Below are 11,091 nucleotides of genomic sequence, written 5' to 3' on the forward strand. Positions count from 1 at the left end.
TGCACCTAGCAACACCCGTGTTTACAATATGGAATGAAAGGAACTACATTTTGGTCTCACACCCTCAATCTTGCTGTTCTTCTATGTTGTTATTACTATTCTTCTGTGCCTTTTCTACTTTTTGAGGATATCTTTTCAACAAAACAAATGAATTTATTCAATGACAAATTAGAGAACATTGTTGAGTTTATGTCTGCTGGCTCATTCTCTGGTCCATGCCCCTGATTACATTTGTGATGAAGCTAGCAATTTTCAGATGACAGTGATGTCACAATATCATTATGTTAGTTCCATGATATATTCCTGATATGTCTTGTATGAACCATATATCTAGTTATCCCCTTCATATAATTGCCAATATATGAAGTTTCAGGCACATAAATATTTGTAATATCAGCAACTAGATAATCTAAGATGACCAATGTGGCAATGCCTTGCTGGTGGAAAAATAATAGTCTTGATAGAATGTTTCTGTTAATTTGTTTTTGAATTCTTACAAGTTAAATTCTGTTTATCACGAGTGAATATCTTTTCATTATTATACAAGATTAAAAAAAAAAAAACACTTTTTGAAGTTTTAAGTCACTTTTGTGTTTTATTAAGTTGTTGATTCGTACTTTAGATGGGTGCATATTTACTTATACTTTGTAAAATTTGTTTATATAATCAGATCATCTTTTCTGCGGGCCAAGTTTCTCAAAGCTGGTGATACCTTGGCAAGGAACCCCCTTGAGAAAGCCCACCCTGATGGTCAACCTTTCAATCCCTCAACTCCTGTAAAATGTTGTGAGGAAGGGGGGAAGAGAATTGATTCCTTAGAGCAAACACCAAGCAGGTTATTCGTCTCCTTTGTATTGAATCTTTTTCATGCTGATATTGAGTAATAGTGAATGTAAGCAAGTAACATTTTAGTCAATGTCATATAGGAAGTGGATATTCTGTTCCTTACTCTAAGAACAATGGGAAATAGCTGCAGCTCATTACCATTAAAAATTTGTTTGTTAAAAAGGGTCACTCTCAAAACATGATGAAACTGATTCTCATTTCTGCCCTTTTGTATTTTTTAATGGGAATGTTGTATTATGGGTATGAAGAAGTAACATTTTAGTCAATTTCGTAGGAGGTGGATATTCTGTTCCTTACTCTTAGAACAGTGGGAAGGCCACTTTATTAACAGGGTCTGCAGGTCATTATGATTGAAAAGTCTAAGAAAATATGTTCTTTAATAAGCGTTGCTATAAAAAATGATGAAATTGATTCTCAGTTTTTCTCTAAGATTTCTTTTAATGAAAATTTTCTATGGGATTTTCACTGATTGTACACATGTATTGTGGTCATACTTAGTCCATTTCTGAAAATTACATATTGGTTTGCAGCTGTATCTCCAATGTGCTAAGTACTCAATGTGACACTCTTGATTCTACGGAAGGAATTAGGACAGGGAGTCTTCACAGTTTGGATAAGAATGACAAGACTACAGCTTCTGTTTCACCTTGGCCATCAACCACACACACGAGGAGGAACAAGTCTGTATGTTTTGCATGTGACAGTGATTTATCGTCCTGTGACTCATCTGATTATGGTGGGCGACATATGAAAAAAACAGATTCAGCAAATAATGAGAGTACATATAAACCATCGCCTAATCCTACCCCGATGAAGCTATCTGACGAGATGCAAACTCCTGGAACTGCTTACCCTTCAGCAAAAGACTTGCCAAATGGTGCCTCGAGTTAAGTCCCAGTTTGTGTATCCAATTTACAACCCTGGTCATCATTTCTCTCAGAAGAAATTTGAAGAGAGTGAATCAGTTGAGCAGTCTCAAGTTACAACTTCAACTCCCGAAAAAGGATTAAAGAAAATGTCTTGTGAAAATGAATGCAAGGTGGAGGAAAGCTAGTCTTAACTTCCTGGTTGAAGCCTGCAGCTGTCATTCTGGAGGAGAGAAACAAGAGAATGCAGACCAGTTATAATCAGGTCCGCAAAACACCTGCTGATAGGCCTATCATTGGGATGGTTGCAGCTCACTGGATTGAGGATGAGGATTCTCAAGCTCCTCCTCCAAAGTGGTGGGATGGTAACGGCATACCAAATTCTACCAATAAGTATAAAAAAGTATGACTTGTATATAATCATTATTTCCTACTTGAAAGAGGTTTGAATCTATATATTGCATTTGCATCTAATTTTTGCTGATTTTTTTCAGGATCAGAAAGTAAATTGGCATGCAACATCATTTGAAGAGAGGTTGGAGAAGGCATTATCTGAGGAGACTGTCATCTCTCAAAGGTATGCATTCTTGTTTAAGCATTCCTTTTTGCTTGAACTATGTTCACTTGTAAAAAAAAGGCGATAAAGAAAAAGTTAGCGTGTCATGCTTGTTTTCTCAAAATATCCTACTCTGAATGATAAGTCCCTCTTTTTGTATCATTGAGTTACTGAGTTTAGCATGAGGGTAATGGTAATGGGGACAAATGATAACTATCATTGGTCACGGAATACTCATTCATAAGAGAAATAATTTATAGGAAAATGCTTATTAGTACGAAAAAATTTTCATGATATTTGCACGTTCGTAATTTCTAAGAGTTTATCTGATGCTTTTAAATTTTTTATTTAGTATTGATTTATATTTAAAAAAGGAGAGTGATCCACATAATCATTCATTCAGTTGGGGCAAATATAATTCGTACCAAATAGCAATGTTGAGGAATGAGGAGAGTCTGTAACAACCCAGCTGGAAAAACATGATCAACTTTAGCTTGTTGACATATGACACATTCCCTCACAAATTTACTAATATCACTTCTCATACCATTCCAATAAAATTGAGCACCAATTCTAGTTGTTGTTCTATTAACTTCAGAATGTCCACCAATCTTAGAACTGTGAAATTCCTCCATGATTTGATTAAGCAACCCAACATCATGAGGTAACACAATTTTGCCTTTAAAGAAAAATAGGCCATTCTGAATACTATATTCAGAAGATGGATTCTGACCTTGCAAACAGCTTTGATAAATTTTGGATAATTGAGAATCAGTTTGAGTCAAATCCATCACTTTATTAATCCATGAATGTATAGGAGTAGATACAGCCACCATGAAACTCCTAGATAAAGCATCAGTATGTATATTTTCTTTCCCTGGTTTATACTGAATTGTAAAGTCAAACCCTAAGAACTTAGGAAGCCATTGCTGTTGTTCAGGAGTGTGCAACTTCTGTCTAACAATTCTTTGAGGCTTTTCTGATCTGTTTTAATTATGAACTTATGACCCACAAGATAATGTCTGAATTTTGCCAAAGCCTGAGTAATATCATAAAATTCTCGAATATAAGCAGACTGCTTCTGCATCCTTAAGGACAATTTCTTAGAGAAATAAGCAATTGGATGCTTATTTTGGCTAAGGACAACACCAATTCCACTTCCTGAGGCATCAGTCTCCAATACAAAAATTTCGTTAAAATTAGGAATAGTCAATCCAGGAGCAGATGTCATGGCAATTTTGAGTTGTTGAAATGCTTCTGATGCAGCCACACTCCTTTTAAAAGAATCCTTTTTCAACAAATCAGTTAAAGGGGCTGCAATGCCATAAGACTTAACAAGCCTCCTATAAAAATCGGTGAGTCCTAAAAATGCTCTCAACTGTTTGAGATTACTAGGCTCAAGCCACTTTTGAATAGCTTCCAATTTAGTTCCCTTCATAGCTACTCCTGAACCAAATAGTGTATGTCCTAAGTAATCAATATGTTGAACTCCAAAACAATATTTAGAAAACCGTGCACACAATTGATGTTGTTTCAAGATACTTAAAACCACTTCTAAATGGTATAAATGATGTTTCTAATTAGCACTATACACCAGCATATCATCAAAGAAAACCAGTACAAATTTTCTTAATATTCCAACAAAAATGTCATTCATAAGGCTCTGAAAAGTAGTAGGAGCATTGGTTAAGCCAAATGGCATAACCAACCACTCATAGTGGTCATGATGAGTCCTAAATGCTGTCTTATGTTTGTCATCCGGATTTAACAAAATTTGGTGATAACCAGACCTTAGATCCAATTTAGAAAAGAAGGAAGCTCCAAAAAGCTCATCAATCAACTCATCCACAGTAGGAATAGGGAAGTTGTCCTTGATAGTAATTGCATTAAGAGCCCTATAATCAGTACACACCCTCCATGAACCATCTTTCTTTTTTACCAATATAATGGGAGAAGAAAAAGGAGTCTTGCTAGGTTGTATGATATCTTCATCTAACATTCCTGACACCAATCTCTCAATTTCTTCCTTTTGACTATGAGGGTATCTGTAAGGCTTAACCTTAACAGGTTGTTAACCACTCAATAAAGGAATAGAGTGATCATGGGATCTTTGTGGAGGTAAGCTGCTAGGAGTATCAAAAACCACACTGTAAGTGTGCAATAGTAAGGCTAATTCAGGCTCCATTGTAACTGGTAAATCAAGCATAGACTTAGGAACAACATCTGGTTCCATCAATTGCAGACTATAAACTTCAGCAATGGAATTAGTGGCCACTATTCTTCTTATACAATGTAATTGAGCTTGCTTAGGTACCAATTCACAATCTCCTTGTAAGGTAGTAAATTTACCCTTCCACAAAAACTTCAATTGCAGAGCATCATAATCAGCATTGTGAGAGTTAATAGTCTTCAACCAACTAGCTCGTAAAATGAGATCAGCACCAAAAATAGGAAGCAAAAATACTGGTAACTGAAAGGTATTGCCTTGAGCCTGTACCTAATATTGCTTAACCAATCCTTCAACATACATATAATTACCTTTACCAACCATTACTCTAATTTGAGTAGCTGGTTCCACAGGTAATTTCAAAAACTTGGCCACCCTTGGCTGCAAAACATTATCAGAACTGCCACCATCAATCAACACAGTCACTGGTAAATTTTCAATAAAAGCTATAAACCTGATAGTGCCAACTCCCCTACCACCTTTCAAAGCATTGAAGGACAAATGATGATCTTCATATTCTTCTATTTCATCTTCTTGAGTACCTTGAGGTACAATTGTACTCATAGGATCTTCCTTATCATCTTCCATTTGCAACAACAGAAATTGTCTATTAGGACATTTATGATTAAAAGAGAATTTCTCACCGCAAAAATAACACAATCCTTTTTCCCTTCTCAACTGCTATTCAATAGGAGTAATCCTTTTTACACTCGAGGACCGAATTGGAGGGCCTGGTGGAGTAGGTAAAAGCGGAGGTAAACTAGATTTAATTTGTGTTTTTGGTTGAGCATTAATAGAGACTGGGATAGAAGAAATTTGGGAATATTTGTGACTATAGGAATTTTGAAATGGCTTAGAAACATGACCATATTTTTCTTCAAAAATTTTAGCTAAAGCAACTGCACGCAATAAGGTAGGAGGGCACATAGCAACAACATCTCTTCTAATATCAGGATTTAAACCACTAATGAAACAATTAAGGAGAGCCTCATTACTTAATCCCAAAAATCTATTAGCTAGAGACATAAACTTGAGGTAATAATCTGATATCGAACCTATTTGTTGAAGCTTAAAGAGCTCAGTCATTGGACAATTAAAAGGTGAAGGACCGAATTGAGACTCTAGAGCACGAGTCAACTCAGACCAAGTAGACACCAGAGATAATTTCTACGACATCTGGAACCATGCCACTACATCCTTATCAAAATGCATCGCCGCAATATCCACTCTAGACGCATAAGGAGTATTATGATAAGTGAAAAATTTCTCCAGCTTGAAGATCCACTCCATCACCGGCGTCGTTCCATCGAAGTGAGGAAATCCAAGTGAGATCTCCTTAACAGGCAAAGAAGCATTAATCGGTTGCACCATCGGGGAGCCATTGTTCGGAGAACTTCCAGGAGGTTGAGAAGCATTCTGCAATAACAGATTCATCACTAACTGAATTTATCCATAGAATTCTAGATTTGAAGCATCTTATCATTTTGCTCTTGGTAACACATATCCATCGTTTGACCGAGACGACGAATATCATCCGAATGTGTACGAATTTTCGTTTGCAAATCCTTCAAACGTGTGTTCTCAGCCGTGGAAGCACAATGAAAGCACCAATGGAACAATTCAATTATGCAGCAACAGTTTATTACAATGAACAGAGAACGAAAATCGACGATAAGCTACAAAAACAGCGAGGCAACGAAGTAGAGGAATAACGATGATCGCGGCACACTCCTCGGTCGTATACCGACAATAGAATCACCTGAGAGAAAGGGATAAGGTGAGAGAAAGGAATAACAGGGAGAAGAAACAAGCTCTTAACAAAGAAGAAGAAGAGAACAGAGGAAGGGAATCACCTCAGAATAATCCTACAACATGTAATCCTCCCGTGACACCCTCTACCCCGACATATATATAAATAAATAAAATATATAAAAGTATTGGTAAACAAATTCACGTGGGTAAAATGTTTGCATTCAATTCACTATTATCAATTAAAACTTATTAAAAACATATCCTTCTCAAAATAAGATCGTCAAAATTTACAAAAACATTTTCTTAAATCAGTGAGGTAAAGTAAAATAGACTAACACCATGCAATTAATATAAAAACTTATGCCCTAATGTCACATCCTATCAGAGCATTGTGTCTCGACGTTCTTCAGCACAAGGTTCCTTAAAGCAATTCACCTAGTCATTTGCTCTCCCGAACAAAAAAGTTCAAGATCATCGCAGGATCCAAACACGAATAACACATAGGGAGTGAGTTATCACATTCAACAAGATAACATGTAGGTATAAATATCATATAAACAAAATAAAATTTACTTAAACAAAGCTCATGTCATTTCACCATTTTGTCGCCCAACATCACATCACATCACAACACATTTCATTCACTTTCACAACATTCACGTACTCAAGGATCGAAACACAATATCATCAAGTCAATCAATATCGATCAATACACAAGCGTTATGCAACATATACACTAAGACTCAATCCTATATGCAATGTGGTACCATGTCAGTGAAAAACAACGTCGGGCGCCTAGGAGTACATGACAAGACAAACCACACACTAGCAAGTCAAGTCACTCTAACTAGGTAAAATCATAGGCAGATCAATCAGGGTCACACTGTTTTGCGAGAATGTTCCAACCATGCGGGAATGACACATGCTTAAAGGAGTACTCAAACTGGGTGACCCCCAAAGCCTACACTCCGAAGAGTCCGTCAAGGCTTCTCCCTCCTGATTTAGGTCCAACCCATAAAATATTTTAGCACACAGACTCTATCTATGAACTGTACAAAACACACGACTCCTCAATTATTCTCAAAATAGTTTTAACTCGTCGTCCTTTAAGGGCCTTAGCATTAACTCGTCGTCCTTAAAGGAACTTAGCATTAACTCGTCTCCCTTAAAGGGTCTTATAGTCGTGTGACTGTACAATTCATAATTCATAACTCAATGCACACAACATCTCAATCACGTGTATACTTATTTTATCACATACACTCGATCTCAATCATAATGATATAATCTCAATTTAACACGTTATCACACTTCATGAATCATATACATTTTACCTATGAACTATGCAATACACACAACTGCTCAATTATTTTCAAAATCATTTCAACTAGTCGGATTCCCACAGTGGATCTCATCACAATATTCATCATCCTTAAAGAGTCTTACAATTGTATGATTGCACAGTTCATAGTTCACAACACATATCTCATCTCAATACACATGTATTTAATCATTCATCACATGTTCAATTTATCACATGCTTACAATTTAAATCTTCGTTTCATAATCTCAACATAACAATTTATATAAAAGGTTTATCACAACATGGGAAGTAAAACCCCTCAAATAGTTTCTCACAATTATATCAAAATCAATTAATCAAAATCATGGATCAAAACACAAAAACATCAAGAGCACTCAAGTTTATCAATTAATTCTCATCAGAACATCAATTGGTATGTAGAACACAACAATATTGTATTTATAATCATAAAGGAAAAAATTGTAATTCAGTAAACATCTCAAAATAAACTCTAATTTAATCTTCTAAAGATCACTACACATATTCATTCTAACTCCAATTACGATAAACTCATCTCTTACCTCTAAGCGGGCTCATGTATGTTCCGGTAGTGATAGTGACATCTCTAGCAATTTCCTGAGATTCCTCGAGTTTTTCCTCTGATTGCTCTGATAGGGTTCCCAAACGTTAGAGATAATGAGAAGGGATTGAAACCTCCATTTATAATGTCTTCGTGCAATTCTGTTTTCTCTCTCCATGAATATTATCTCGCAAATCCCAATAGTGAAGTTGTGCGGAATTGTATTGTGAATCACATATCAAAATTTCACGGCAATCCAACGGTTAACGAATCCAGGATCATAGTTTTACCGAGACAGTTTTGGGTTTTTACGGGAAAAGAAAAGGCTACGATGCGAAGTGTGTTTCTCTCAGCTTCGAAATGATTTAAAAATTTTCAACGGTGAGAATGCTAGAAATTGAGTTGCAAACCTGGTTCTTAAATTTTACGACGATCCAACGATGAATGAGTCCGAGATCGTCATTTTTCTGAGACAGGTCTAGTGGTCTGGAGAAAAAAAGAGTTTTAGAAGGAGAAGGGGAAAAAACGAAAATGAAAAAAAGATGAGGCATCGTCAATGTGAAAAATGACCTAACATGTCTCTACTTATACTCATGATACTTACAACTTATTATTTACTCTATTTATTTATTTTTATTATTTTATTAAAGGAAATTCTATTTTATTCTCTATCAAATGAATATCCTTTTTATTTTCTCTCAAACCATTATTTTAATAAAGTTATTTTTTCTTATTCATTTAATTACAAAAACCTCATCATTTTTTTAAAACTTTATTTATTTATAAATAATAATTCTTTTTAAATTAATCTACGAAAAATGGGATGTTACACCTCCACCCTTGGATTCTCCCTTCTCAACCTTGTGCTATGCCTGCCTCCCTCACTTTGCGGATCGTGAGCCACGTGTCCCTTTCTTCTAACAGAATTTCGTGCCAAATCTCCTTCCTTCTTTATGCACATTACAGCATGCAACATCATTTTGAAGAGAGGTTGGAGAAGGTATTATCTGAAGAGACTGTCATCTCTCAAGGAATGCATTCTTGTTTAAGCATTGCTTTTTGCTTGAACTATGTTCACTTGTAAAAAAAAGGCGATAAAGAAAAAGTTAGCGTGTCATGCTTGCTTTCTCAAAGTATCCTACTCTGAATGATAAGTACCTCTTTTTGTATCATTGAGTTACTGAGTTTAGCTTGAGGGTAATGGTAATGGGGACAAAAGATAACTATCATTGGTCACGGAATACTCATTCGTAAGAGAAATAATTTATAGGAAAATGCTTATTAGTACGAAATTTTTTTCATGATATCTGCACGTCCATAATTTCTAAGAAGAGTTTATCTGATGCTTTTAAATTTTTTATTTAGTATTTATTTATATTTAAAAAAGGAGAGTGATCCACGTAATCATTCATTCAGTTGGTGCAAATATAATTCGTACCAAATAGCATTGTTGTAATTTATAATATCCTTCCAATTTGTTATTTGTTTTGATTCACAGGAAGGATACATGTCAATTCCTTTTGATGAGAACGAAGAAAGTGATACTGCTCTATCTCAGCTGCAATCTTCTCATCCACAGTCTGTGGTGTCATTCTGATGTCTATTGTCCCTCTTTGCTCTTTTGTCTGGTTAAAGAGATAGTGTGGCATTTCTCGAAATTAAGTCTGAATCCTCCTCGTTCAAAATGCTGATTGGTTGGAACAAACAGTGGTTTATTCGAATTTTGTGGTAATATAGAACTATCAAGCTGTGTCACACGGCTTGTATTGTATATAAATTATGGGAATTATTGCGTAAAATAATGGGTATTGGGACTTGGGAGTTTAGTAATGTGTTTTTTTTTCTCGTTAAAAATTGAAGTAGTTCAATTTTGAGATTCACATGAACTTATTTTTTTGGATAGGAGCTTTTGGATCCTGAATGCATATACTTAGATCATGTTATCTTTCATGATAAATGTTAAAAATTTAAATAGACTTGAATAGTTTGTATATATAAACAAAGGAGAAAAATTAATGAAAAGGATAACCTAATAATACAAAATTAACGAGAATGATTAATTAACAATGTAAATGGTCATTTCCAATATTATAAAAATGGTTCTTATTAAATATTTTGTTTGTATCGGAGTTTTAGAAGGTGATACATGAAACATTAGCTTAGCATGACATGTCATTGAGCCTAATGTAGAGAAGTTTCATAGAAATAAAAAAATTATTGTATTGCTGCTAAATGTATTGGACGATGAATGACGAATAATTCATATACAATAAATTGCAATGTTAACTGCAATTGAGTAGTTGCAAATGAAATCATTTTCTAATTGAAATGCTACATCGCATTGTGGGTTTTAGTTGTAGACAAAATAACATGTTCTTGTAAAAAACGATTCCTAGCTTAGCAAAATAGCAGGGACTGACATGATGCTGGTTGAGGCATTTGCTGTAGCACAACATTCTTTTTGCTTAATATGTAAAGATTAAAGAAATGTAGTAAAATGCAAAGGTTCATGGGCATGCTAAATAAAGAGGTTTCATTTGATTAGTAAGGGTAGTTATGGTGAGAGTGCAATAGACAGTGGACAATATGGGATCCAAGTGTGATTGATTTTGTCTGATGTTTGTAGATCCACTAGTTGGTTGTGCTTGTGTTCTGTCATAGGGAAAAATAAAGAGGTCTATTGTGGTGGAAAATGTAGTGTGGGAGCATGATTTTGTAATGTGCTCTTCCTTATGTGTTTGGTTATGTTGGATGTGTAGGCAAGTAGGGGAAAGTAACTCAAAACACATGCTTAGGTGTGTCATGAATGAGTCAATGTATTTCCTACTTGGTGTATCCTTAAGCTTCTTCCCTTGATATTGGTCCATATTAATTTTGTGCCTTCAACTTATTCTGCAGAGTCTTGGGTGATAATGGGTGAGTTTGTTTAAGCTTATCTTTTTTTTTTAAAGCTTGTTTTAA

General features: G+C 35.1%; 1 pseudogene; it reads left to right on the forward strand.

Annotated features, from left to right (window-relative positions):
- The first annotated feature begins 691 nt into the window (after positions 1 to 691).
- Positions 692 to 10,030, forward strand: LOC114423308 (annotated as a pseudogene).
- Positions 10,031 to 11,091: the final 1,061 nt, after the last annotated feature.

Source organism: Glycine soja, chromosome 8 (genome assembly GCF_004193775.1).
Source record: "Glycine soja cultivar W05 chromosome 8, ASM419377v2, whole genome shotgun sequence".
In the NCBI taxonomy this organism is placed as follows: domain Eukaryota; kingdom Viridiplantae; phylum Streptophyta; class Magnoliopsida; order Fabales; family Fabaceae; genus Glycine; species Glycine soja.